This window comes from Adiantum capillus-veneris, chromosome 27 (assembly GCF_014529385.1).
Source record: "Adiantum capillus-veneris isolate H3 chromosome 27, ASM1452938v2, whole genome shotgun sequence".
Classification (NCBI taxonomy): Eukaryota; Viridiplantae; Streptophyta; class Polypodiopsida; order Polypodiales; family Pteridaceae; genus Adiantum; species Adiantum capillus-veneris.
Window position 1 is genome coordinate 43,294,351 of NC_140957.1, and position 12,989 is coordinate 43,307,339.

The 12,989-nt window shown below is 44.5% G+C and overlaps 1 pseudogene; it reads right to left on the bottom strand.

Annotated features, from left to right (window-relative positions):
* Nucleotides 1–289: 289 nt before the first annotated feature.
* On the bottom strand, nucleotides 290–956 carry LOC147421854 (uncharacterized; annotated as a pseudogene).
* Nucleotides 957–12,989: the final 12,033 nt, after the last annotated feature.

The following is a 12,989-nucleotide window of genomic DNA, read 5'->3' on the forward strand; positions in this document are numbered from 1 at the left end:
CCTAGGTGTCTTAGGCCTCCTAAGAATTTCGACTTCGTTTTGAGTGCGAAAATGGTGTGATGATTGAAAGCGGCGAGAAAGGACATAGACAAATTTTTCGATCATTGAGTGGTGATCTGCTTGTTGTGTTAGTGTGTTTGCTTGTTAGGTTCACTTCTTGAGGAATGCCAAACTCAAAGAGTCTCTGTGCCCCACCGAGTCAATTCCTTAACATTATGTGAGTCTTAGATAGCTATGCTACAGACGTTCGTCGTGGGGACCCGCTTACAATACCTCCTATGGAAATACCTCACTTCATGTATTTGTTGAGAAACTTGTGATGGAAATCATTGTGATAATGTCATTAATGAATTGCTTCATCACCTTTGGTTCACATGCCCGACTCTTGAAAACAACATCATTATCCCACCTCCTCTTCACTGAGAAATTTGGATTCAGCAAGGGGTTTCCTCTAAATTTTTTGACTTCTTTTGATTTCAAATTTTCCTCCTTCTTCTGTCTTTTCTTTCTCAATTTTTCTTATGCACTTTCTTTATTTATCCGCGTTAACTCGGTCCATAGAGGTTCATCATCATTGCGATTGTCATCACTTTCATCGGAATCACATTTGAATCATCAACATCAATGTTTTCAATGAACCGCTTCTCCTCTGTATTTCTCCTTGGCCTTCCATTTTCCAAGTACGGCATGCTTTATCTTGTCCTTCTTTTCCTTTTAAGATTATCATTGTAGTCTCTATTGTCCCTTTCCTTATCCTCTAACTCGTCCTTCACATTTCTCTTACGCAGCTCATCCGGTGTGTCCTAGCCTTCCTTCCTAGTTACTTGTTTTCAAAGTGGCATGAGAAGCAAGGTATTGATAGAAGAATTTCTGAGAAGGATGATGAACATACGTGTGCCACCTTGTTCATGCCCTCCTTTGGCTAGAGCCCATGTCGGCCACGCCGCTGTTGTCATCCCTGTTCCTCTCACGACTTAGACAAAAGGTCTCATTGCAAAGCTATCAAAGAAACTATATATTATGATTGTTCTAACCAGCACCAATAATCATCTCCATGATATAATGGTGTTTGAGAAAGCCATGGTGAAAATAGTGAACGCATCACAAGATAAAAATAATAAATCAAAAGATTATCATAGATAGAGATATACAAGACTACAATGCGTGTACAAAAATGTATGCAATGAGAGATTATATAAGGAATTAGTAAGGTGTGTGGTCAGCAACATTAGCAACAAGAGGCATTAATTTGGACCAAACACCCACAATTGAATCAACTATTTTTGGGAGATCGGCTTGTCTCACACAAGTGCTTAACCATTATTGGATTGCCAATTGTTTTTAAGGGTCTTTTTTTGTGAAATTTACATCTTGTGTAGCTATGAATGCATCAACAAACAATCAATAAGCATCACACCTAGGTTTTACATAGTTAGTTGTTAAAGCATCTATAAAGCTCACTTGAAACACTTGGCCCAATTAACTTCAAACAAGCTAGTGCTAAATCAATAGTTTGACATTTTTCATTTGGCACTCGTAGGGAATTTTAGAACACAAAATAATAAAGAAACAAATTTACTTTTTCTTTGAAAAGGTCACTTTCTCAAGTGACCGTTTAGACATTGCTGAAGCAACAAGAACTTAGCGTGCTAGTACAATTAGTTGCATTAATATCCAATCAATTATGGGTGGTCATTGGTACACACATCATAGCAACATCCAAAAATGAGTAAAGAAGAGCTTTGTAATCATGTTTAGCATAGGTATACTTTATACCATAGTCAAGAATCAACAAATTCCAACAAGTGGTGCAAGACGAGGTGATCAGGGAGGTTTTGATGAAGCTATTTTGGTGTTTTTGGTGCTTACCATAGTTGGTGGTTGCAAAGCCCTAAATGCTAGAAATTATTGTAATGGACATGCTGTTAAAAATTGTAGTATTGGACAAAGCTCGGATTGCAAGTGAGTATGAAGTGTTGAAGTCATGAGATATATGCCTTACTACTCAACAATATATGGGCACAAAGTTATTGTCCTATGAAGTTTATGCCAAAAACGTGATTTTTTTGTAGGGTTTTGAAGGGGAGAGAGATGAATAGAACAAGCCCTCTAGCATTGAGTTTTATAGGCCTCCGCTAACATTCACCATGGTTGCTCTCCCCTCATCGGTTGAATTGCATTCTCTCTCTAGAGCTAGAAGGCACAAAATTAAGTCCCAAATTTCCCTAATGAACTAGGGTCGACTATGAACTTGTAGTAAGCTTAGAGGATATTTCTCCTAGAGAGATTTCATATGAACCTTTCTTTATGGGTGCACGATCAGCGGGCAATGAGGTGCATTGTATATTTCATTATGGATTTAGGTGTAGGTGCCATAAGTTGGCTGATTTAAAAAATAATGTTGGATGTTCGGATTGAGCTTTGGTAAATCACACAATTTATACATCTTAGGGTTTAAGAATTGGAAAGCAACTAAAAGGATTTTTCTCCATCTTACTTGCACTTTGTACCTTTGGTTGTTTCACCCCAAGGGGAAATCATCACTACTAGACATGTATGTTTTTCTTAGAATTAGATTGGGCTGGTTGTTAGTGTCCATGAGTGTTTTTTTCTTCTTGCTTGCCACTTGGTATCTCACTCATATTGTGGTTCATCAAGAAGACTTGGCACTGTGTGGTTGCTTGAGCTTTTTCCAAAATCTGACATGGCATCCATAATTCCTTGATTAATCAACATCAACTAGCGAGCGCATTTCCTCTCGAATCGCATTCACACTCCATTTACAGTAACCAATGGAGTCTAATCCCTCTCCACTAAGTCAAACGAATTCTTCCCATCCTTAATTTCAAGTCTCAAATCATCCTTTTTGTATCGATCCACAGGTTCATTTTTGTGGGTATCCGATCCTCCTACCCAATATCCTCACAGTCTTCATTAGTGGCTAAAACCATTGGATGTGCCATTTTTATAGGCACCACCATAGCACCATCAATTTGCCCTAGAGACTCATTCTTCGAGATTTTTACTAGCAACTCTTGGGTCATTCTCTGATCATTGTCACCACTTTAGGTCATTAGACTCTGTGCAAAACCATGTAACTATTTTTGCCTGTTGGTTGACTTAGAGTTGTGCTAGAATATATATCCTCGCTTACAACTACAAAACATTGAAAGAATCAAGAAACACAGTGTGTTGGATAGCTCCAAAGGTTTGTCTATTGTGTTTACATTTCGGGACCATGAGGAAAGAAAAGCTAGGTAAAGCCTCCTATGTTTGTGGCCCAAATGCATCAATAGCAACCTTTGTGACATTCACAGGATCCAAGAGAGTGGTCATGGCCTTATCCGCCAATTGACTTTTTTATTGGCTTCTCTTTGTGGACTTGCATATGGGATTCTCAGCTTGGTCATTACAAGTCCCTACTTTTTAAAATTTGCTCATCCAACAGTGGGTTCACACTTCCCCTTTGCAGATGGACAAGTTTAGTGGGACTAAATTCCCTTTGTTCCATCTTCACTTGTCCCTAGGTGGCATTGTTGTTCATCTCAAATTTGATCCATTTATACCCATTGTTTTGTGTGTACAATGTCTAAGATCTCTTGGATGACAATGAGATAGCCCTATTTGAGAGAGAGAGAGAGAGAGAGAGAGAGAGAGAGAGAGAGAGACTTGTTATTGTTTTCTAGAGATGTGAGAGAGTGATAGACAAAGAAACAAAGATTTTGTTAACCCCTTCTCAAGGGGTACGCAACAAATCAATGTGTATTTGTGGTATCTCAATAAAAAAAGGAAACAAATCTAATGACAAAATAACAAAACTGGGACTAAGGTTAAGGGGAATTGGAAGGAGTAACCATTGGAGTCTCCATGTGTCACATGTTACCCGATTACTTATAGTCGCAAACAATTGTCAAAAGGCTCCAAATAATATTCCCTTCTGAGGGGGGCTTCCCCAGGCTTTGCTACAGATTTCCAAATACCAATTTTGGAAAGGGTTTCCAAACAACATAGTTCTTTGCATGGTTTCACTTGAATGAACTCTTCTAACCAATCAGGCTCACCCATGTAGAGCTAGACTAGCTCTTTAAGTGTAGTACGGATATGTGTCGTGCTCTCTACAGTGGGTGCTCCTCGGTGCAATGTGTGTGACATCTCAATCAAAATAGAATGAAAACATGGGAAACAATAGACAACAACTAATCAACGCAGAGGCACAGCCCGCAGACCAAAACATATGGACTCGACTATCTCAAAGAACCGATACAGACTCTTGCGTGGCAGCACACTCAGATCTAGCCCAGAACTCACGGGTACAATGGGGGTGTCGAGGCTTAGATGTGCAGGGATGGTGCAGACGTGTTGTGTGTATAGACTCACTACTCTAGACGACGACGTTGGACCATATATGAAGAAGATAATCCCGATGACCCAACAAGTACTACTCATATGTACAACCATAAAGAGCCACTAACTGCTCATAAATGTGAGCCATCTAAATCTATCTCCAAACTGAGTGGTGGTGGTGACCTAGCCACAATGCCCACTAGACCACCGTCCCTGTCCCTGCCACGTGTCACTGCCCAACCCAGAGAGTCCGTCCAATGTGAACCAGACCATACCAACTGTATTAACTGTGTGTCCTATGGAAGTGACACCGTAGCCCTACTACAGGTTGCCCGCCACAAAATCACTCACCGTCTCGGTGAGAGAACAACTGAAACTGCTAAAAGACTGAACTGCAATAATAAATTACTACTGTACTGCCATGGTGAAAAGACTGTCATCCTGTCATCCCAGAGAAAGAGAAGTCGCCACAACCGCACCCAAAGGATCAGTCTCTTGAGGTGGAGCCATCAAATCAATGGTGGAACTTCGCTGATGGACTAGAGGCTGTTGGGCTCTGCTGTCTATAACCTGGCTGCCTGTGAAAGGAGCCGCCACCTGTTTACAGGGCAGAGGGTAACATCTGTCCGGTAGTGTACTAAGGACGGCGAGTGACACATCCATGGTGGTGTAAACCAACAACACCATCGCAGCAAGGAAGAGTATGCATGTGGGACAATGGCGATGACTGAAACCCTTGAGGATACTGTTGAATGTAGTACTAAACTAGAGGCTGTGTGTAGAGTCTCATAGATTGCTGAGAAGGACCTGTAGTATGCAATGGTGGCCCAGATCCAGTCCATCCAAACCCCACGCCAACCTGAGCATGAGCCTGAGCATGAGCCTGAGCCTGAGCTTGAGCCTGAGCTTGAGCCTGAGCAGACCTATCTCCATGTAGAAGCATTTCCCGAAATCCTTGCACATGTGCTTTAAGGTCTTCAATGATGTCTGACTTTATTTTCAAAGCTTGTTGCAATGCGAAAATTGTAGCATCCCGATCCGAGATGACACTCTCGACGACCTTCAGAGATCCCTCCATAGCTGTGTATATGGCAGAATGGCGCTGGTGCGTGGTAGCTAGCTCTTCCGCTCCAAGCTCTATGGTGGCAATAGCATTCCTAGAGTCTTGTAATACTTTCTCCGAAAGGTGTAGCACAGAAGTAGAGTCGGCCACCCCTGAAGATGATAATTGAGGACTCCCAAGTGCACAACGGGCTCGCTAGGAGTAGGTACTACTGGTGGAGTAGGAGCTGAAATGGTTGTTGCAGGCGGGGTCAGTGATATATTGGCATCACTATGGGTGAATATTGGAAAAGAAGGTAGAGGAATCTCCGAGGGAGAAGCCGCCGATTTTTCATGAAGTTTGGAAGTAGACACTAGCCAAGTAGATAGAGCGGTGGAAGACAGAGAGCGTCGCAGAAGACGTGCCACCTTCGTCTGTTGGCTCTCAGATATTGGCAAAGAGAGTAGAGACTCTGCTGCATCTTTCACCACCTTCGCTTTGATCCTCGTTTTCTTCGTGATTTTAGGATCAGCATGAATGTTTAAGGATTTCCTTTTCCCTTGCACACTTTGTGTATCCTCATCTACTTCGTCTAGTGTAACATGTATATTTATGACCCACATCAAGAGAGGTGCTGCGAAACATTTGAAGCTGAACTCCCCAGATCTCCTGGGCCCGAAACCTTTTGGTCCTAGATTGTAACGGTGAAAAAATAATATGGTGAAATCCACAGGGTTGGGCGTGAAACAAACATTAAAGGCCGTCCCAATGGGATAATGTAGTGGGCAGTTCACATTTTCCCTTATCTTCTTTGGCATCTCTAGCCCATAAGTAGTATCTAAAGATTGCCAGGAGCTGTTTGTTTCTTTCGTAATCCGGGTGATCCTTATTAAGCATCTCTTGACATGCCTGAATGGTGGCCTCCTTGGAAAGCTGACAGAAAGTTCGGGTAGCAGGCTTCACAGATGGAAAGGTGGTCATACCCATAGCATGGCCTAACCGTGTAGCAGTGAGTTTGTGACCCCTGACCTTGGGAAAGTTCTTCAAAAGATCATGTATCATCGCAACAAGAATAGTAGTTGGCAGATCGCCAACAGACAGTTATGTAAGACCCAGAGTCTGTAGCTGGTCCTTGGAGAGGATTTCGTCTAGAGATGGTCAAGGCGGCTGTAGATAAACAACCAAGGAGAATGGTGTGCGAGTTTTAGATGTAGATGGCCGACTGATCTCATGACTAATGATTTGATGATTGCATTCCTTTTAACCTGCTGTTTTCACATGTGTTTCTTTGGACGCGTCCGATTTAGAGGTAGCTTTTGAATCCGACTCCGAGGTTGGGGAGGCTTTGTAACTTTCATCGCTGGCATCACTAAAAGTGAAGTCATCCAGATCTTGGCAACTAGTTTCTGAGTCATCCTCCTCCTCAGCAGAACTCAATGGTTGAGGTGGTGGCTTCTTTATTAATCTTGCTTTTCTAGAGTGTTTACTGCTACCCGCCATGGGAATTGCAAAACTTCTAACACAGTAACTGATAGGCCACACCCTCACTGACTGACGGAGGTTGTCCCCAATTCGCAGCCAGAAGAACGTTCAGACACTTAAAAGCTGATCCACAATTGCATACATATGATAACTCTGCAATTACTGCATACTGCTTTCACCCTGTATGTATATGTATATCACTGTCTATAGTTATCCCACGGAAGGAGCCGAAGCGAAAGAAGCCAAACTACTGTAGTTTGTAGTGGAGGAGCCGAAGCGGAAGAAGCCGAAGAGGGCAGAGTGGTCGAATTGTGTAGAGAGGCGAGAGATGTGTGTGATTAGGGCTGCTTTGGAGGAAAAGCGGAACAAATAAAGAAGGTGAATAAAGACGAGTAGAGGTTGAGTTGAGGTTTGACGAACTGGGGGTAGACGAATTGGGTAAGGGGAGGGGGTAGGACGAGTTGGTGAGGGGGACTAGTCGGGGAGGGGTAGGGCGAGTTGGGGAGGGGAGGGGCAAGTTGGAAGAGAAGGGGGGGGACGAGTTGGGATAGGGGAGGGATGAGTTGGGGAGGGGGTAGGGCGAATTGGTGAGGGGAGGGACGAGTTGGGGAGAGGGGAAGGGGGCGAGTTGTGGGAGAGGGGGAACGAATTTGGAGGGGCAAGTTGTGAGGGCGAGGGACGAGTTGGGGAGGGGGTAGGGCAAGTTGATAAAGGGAAAGGGAGCGAGCTAGGAGAGAGGGGCACCGAGTTGGGAGAGTTGGGGAGGGGTAGGGCGAATTGGTGAGGGGAGGGACGAGTTGGAGAGAGGGGGGGGGACAAGTTGGGGAGGGGCGAGTTGTGAGGGTGAGGGACGAGTTGGGAGGGGGAAGGGGGCGAGTTGGGAGAGAGGGGGGACGAGTTGGGAGAGAAGGGGACGAATCGGGGAGGGGGCCACTTGTGAGGGGGAGGGGCAAGTTGGGATATAGAGAGGGCACTAAGTAGGGGGCGAGGGACAGTAAAGAGGGGAGAGGGCAGTTAGGCCTAGGAGGTAGTAAGGGGGGTTATCATGGAGGTAGGAAGGGGTTTAGTGGTAGTGAATGTTTATGTAGAAACTGTAAGGAAAAGTAGGAGACTATAGACAGACAACTTTGTGTTACTGAGAGAAGAGTATGAACTTAGAAAAGTCTCCCAATGACCCAATTGTGTTACACTAGAAGAAGAAGAAGATGAAGAGAGGTTTACCTTCATAGGAAACTATCACAGGAGACCTTACAAATCTAGCCGAGGAGTTCAACTAGAGAGACCCCAATAAAAGCGTCAAACAATACATATGATAGAAAGCATTATAGGAAGAACGATTGGATTTCAAGATGAAACAAGTACCCCAATTACAGAGTGTAGAGAAAGTATACCTTAGGAGGAAATGTGGAGACTCCTACAGGCATAGCAGAGACTGAGTGTGTGTAGAGACATTAACATAACACTGGCTCTGGTGGAAAGCTAATGGAAAGAAAAAAGATGGGTGATTCAGGAACCTATACTATAGACATAACAATTACAGGTGGCGAAATGGCTACAGACTGTTTACTCAGAGGGATAATAGCACTTGATTCTGGAGCCATTTACAACGGCAAGGGAACACCGTCCAAAGTTACAAGCTGATCTCTCCTTGTGGCAATATTTCCTGTACCATGAATGGACCTTGCCAAGTTGGGACCAATTTCTTTGCTTCATTCTGATATCTAGCTTGATACGGTAGCACCAATGATCCTTGCATAATTTTTGGCTTTCTGAGATGGCGATCATGCCATGCCTTGCGACGAAGCTGCTCTACTTCAAGAGTGGCTTTCTTCCAATAGGACGAGACGAGAAACAGAGACAGACCCCAAACCCCCATTGGCACGGAGATTGCCTACCCGTGGAGATCCTGAGTTGAATTCAAAGGGTGCTATCGCTTCCAAATTGAAGGCTAACTGAAATGGGGTGTGGTTGGTCGTGGCTTTGAAAGAAGTGCGGTAAGCCCAAAGAGTGCCATGGATATCTTGAGCCCAAGACGACGAATGTAGGTGAATGCTTTCCTCAGAAGGGCTATCAAAACCTTATTGGTGCTCTCGGCCTGCCCATTTGCTCTAGGGTAATAGGAACAAGACTTACGGTGAAAAATCTTGTAGTTGGCGAGCAAGATTGAAATCATTTCATTGACAAAGTGACTACCCATGTCACACTGGTGATTTCCAGGGGATATCCAAACCTGCACAAAATATTTTCATATAGAAACTTGGCTACAGTATTGCAAGTGCAATCAGTTGTTGAAATACTTTCACATAGGCAATTGCATCCCAAAAAACGTAGGGCCACCATAGACCACTCTGTAGAATCCTCTGGACGGTGATGTGACCAGGGTAATGGCCACCAGTGAGACCACTGTGGGCATCCTCCAGAATATTTTGACCTTCATGAGGAGAGACACACCCTCTCAAAACACCCATCTGGTCTCGATTTGTAGAGCTGGCCTCTAATTAGAGTGAATGATCTCGACTTTAAAAGCAATCTTCTCTTTTGCAGTGGAGACGCATTATCAAGGTACAACCTAGTTGATAGCAAATGCAATACATCACCGTACCATTCTGGAGTGGTATCCACCTTAAAGAGACTGCTATCTGAAAAGTCATCTACAACCCCTGTTGTTTCTTCACCTATGTGAATGCGAGAGGTGGTCAGCAAGGACATGATGTTTGTCGGGTATGAGACCACTTCGAAATCAAACTCCTGAAATAAGAGTAGCCATCGCCATACTCGACTTGCAACTTGCGGCTTATTAAGCAAATAGCGCAGGACATGGTGATCAGTAATAACTGTGAAGTGAACTCCTAATAAATAATGGTGAATTTTTTTTAAAGCATACACAATAGCCAAACCTTCCCTTTCTGTGGTGCTATAGTTGCGCTCTGCTTTGGTGAGCAGACGACTTGCATAGTAAACAGGACCATCCAAATTGTACTCCTTACTAGGTTGGGTCAGCACAACACCCACAGCCAGTTGACTGGCATCAGTATGCACATGAAAAGGAAGAGACCAATCAAGAGCCACTAGAATAGGCGCTTCAGTGAGGCGTTTTTTCAGGTGTGCAACTGCTTCAGCCTCAGGTTTGGACCATTGAAAGGAGACAGTAGCACTGGTGAGTCAGGTCAGTGATTGCGCCACCTGTACATACAAGCATATAAACATACAATGATAGCATGTGTGGCCTACAAAGCTCTACACACCTTTTGGGTTGATGGGAGATGGTAACTTCAAGATTGCTACTATCTTCTCTGGGTCGGGCGCTAAACCTTTAGCAGACACTACATCACCTAGAAGTGTACCTTCAGTGACCAAAAAATGACATTTGTTCAGATTGAGCTTCAGGCGTGCCTCTCTGCACCTGAGAAAGACAACAAAGAGCTGAGCGAGGTGCTCCTCTAGATTTTTCACTAGGGTTGAACACTGAGCACCTAAGAAAGTTGAAAAATCATCCATGAAGATGCAGAGATGATCTGTAAGCAAAGGACAGAATATGAGATATACTGCTCGATTGAAGGAAGGTGGAGCGTTTTTCAACCCAAAGGACATTCTAGTGTGGATAAAAATACCCCAAGGAGTTACGAAAGCCGTCTTAATCCGATTACCTGGAGGATGCCCAACTGATTGTATCCACTGAACCTATCAATGAAACTGTACAATACATGCCCTGCTACATCTTCTAGCGCACGCTCAGTGAAAGGTGTGGGAAAACCATCTGAGATAGCTACCTTGTTTAGAGCGTGGTAATCTACGCACACACGGATTTTATTGGATTGCTTCTTAGGCGCTATCACCATGGGTGATAACCACTCAAAGTGCTCCACAAGTACAATGATCCCTGTTTCTTGCATTTTTTCTAGCTCTGACTTGACAGCCTCTACATATTTTGCGTTGAGCTTGTAAGCTCAGCCTCTGATAGGCTTAGCCCCTTCAACCAGAGGGATGATATGGACACCCAATTTTGGTGAGATCCCTTCCAATTCCTTGTAGGACCAAGCTAAAACATCTTTAAAAGAGTGTATAAAAGAGACTACATGATCGAGTAACACGGGACGCTCCCATAACCAAGCTGCTAAGAGGATGTTGTGCTAAGGGTTGTCAGGGTCTCCCAGGTTGACTTCTTTGACCGGGTCAGGAGGTGTAGCTAGAGAGGGTGGCTCAGAAGATGAAGAGTGAGATGTCTCTTGGAGCTTCGAGACATCATGGGCTGATGTTTGATCGAATGGAAACTCCGCAAACTCCTCTTATAACCATCCTAGTGGAAGCTCCTTGAAGGGCAAGTCTGCAGACACAACAGAGTGCTTTTGAGTAGGCGGGGCATCAGACCGGGAGATGTTGAGGTGGACCATGGCGAATTCATGCAAAGGAGATTTATTTCCCCTTTGGTGATGTGTTATAGGTTTACCAAGGCCGACGACTTCCATCAGTGGAACACTTGAATCATGGTCATCAAGGACCAATCCACTTGATTCTTTGACTGGCACACTTTCTACTGTAGGGGACTTGGGTCACTGGTGTCAGCCTGAGGAGACAGGTAGTGAGGCTTGAATCGAGACCACATAGCACGGCATCAATGTGGTAGCTTCCAACCACTGCAGCAGGTCTTCGTCAGACTCATCAGGTGGGATAGGCTGCTCGGGGTCGGGGTTGGATTGTACTGACAACGAGCTGTGATGAATCACTAGATCCATACCTCCTTCGAGTCGAATTGGTTGCATGGGGGAGCCAAGAGTATGTATCCACATTGCGTCGTTTCCCCAATCATGAAGTGCCTTAGTATGCCACAACCATCGTCTATCAATAAGCAAAGAAAATCCTCCCACCACCTTGGAAAGACTGACCACCACAAAATACAAGCTAAATGTGAAGTCTTGTACCTTCAGAGGCACCTTATCTACTTTGCCCATTGAATAGATTGTCCTCTGGTCAACCAATGTAACAGTAAATGGAGCGAGACGAGTAGGCTACAAACCTAAAGCCAACATAGTAAACTCTAGCATCAGATTGATCCCGGATCCATCCTCCACTATGACGCCTGAGAAATGATGCCCAAGAATAGATACAGTGATAGGAGGACTTTTGTAGGTGAGGGGAGCAGCTGGATAAGAAATCATATAAGACTCTAAGGGCTGTACAGGGAGGTGCCTGCCACTAGGCCCTGCACCTGGGTACAGAGACTGAATGATTGAGAGGATGTCACTTCTGAGGGTTGCATCTAGTCTGAGCATCTCATAAAGGGACACTTGTTGAAAGGTGTTCTTCAAGATTGCTTCCGCTGTGGGCTTAGCTCCTTCAATCTGGGCTTCCTCTGGAACTCTAACGTGTTCCAAGTCAATCACTGCTTTTAAGAAGGCTCCATCAATGTCCAAAAGCATAGAGTCTGGCCTACTCTTAGCACCAATGAAGGGCACGTCAATTTGGTCAGGTTGTGGAAGTGGAGATGGACGAGATAGACCTGTTGGCAAGCTGAGACCAAGAGCTGCTCTTTGTGCTCGAGTGACTACGCCAACGGGCTCCCCCACTTGTTGTGGCCCAACTGTATGAGTAGCAGGTGATGGCTAAGGGATGGTGTTCAAAGATCAGATTGATCTTCGGCAATGTGAATTCTTGTTGGGGATGGGCCGATTTGATGGACGAAACGAGCGATGAGGTGGTCTCTGTTCTTGTTGCATGGAGTTGGAAGTTGAGGTGTAGAAGCTATGAGGGACTGAGGGAGCATGAGGATAATAAAAACTTTGAGATGGAAAAGTACCCGTCGACATACCTTGGACAGTAGGGGTATTGAGCAAAGGTGGCATGTAATTTGGATAGCCATAGGGGGAAACTGTATTGGATGTTGGTGCTAGCCCTTGTTGGAGAGAAGGACCTAGACTTTGTTGTATTTGCCGCAATCCCTTGATATAGTAGCAATCCTTGTCTTCATGCCCATACTTTTCGCAAAAATGGCAATAAGCATGAGGGGACAATGTTGTGGAGGGTGTCTTGGAGAGCGACACGAGCTGCATCATACCATAGACTTAGTCTCCTGCTGAGACCTAAGCTCTTCTAGCTCTTTCTTGATTTGATCCAAAGCCTCGTG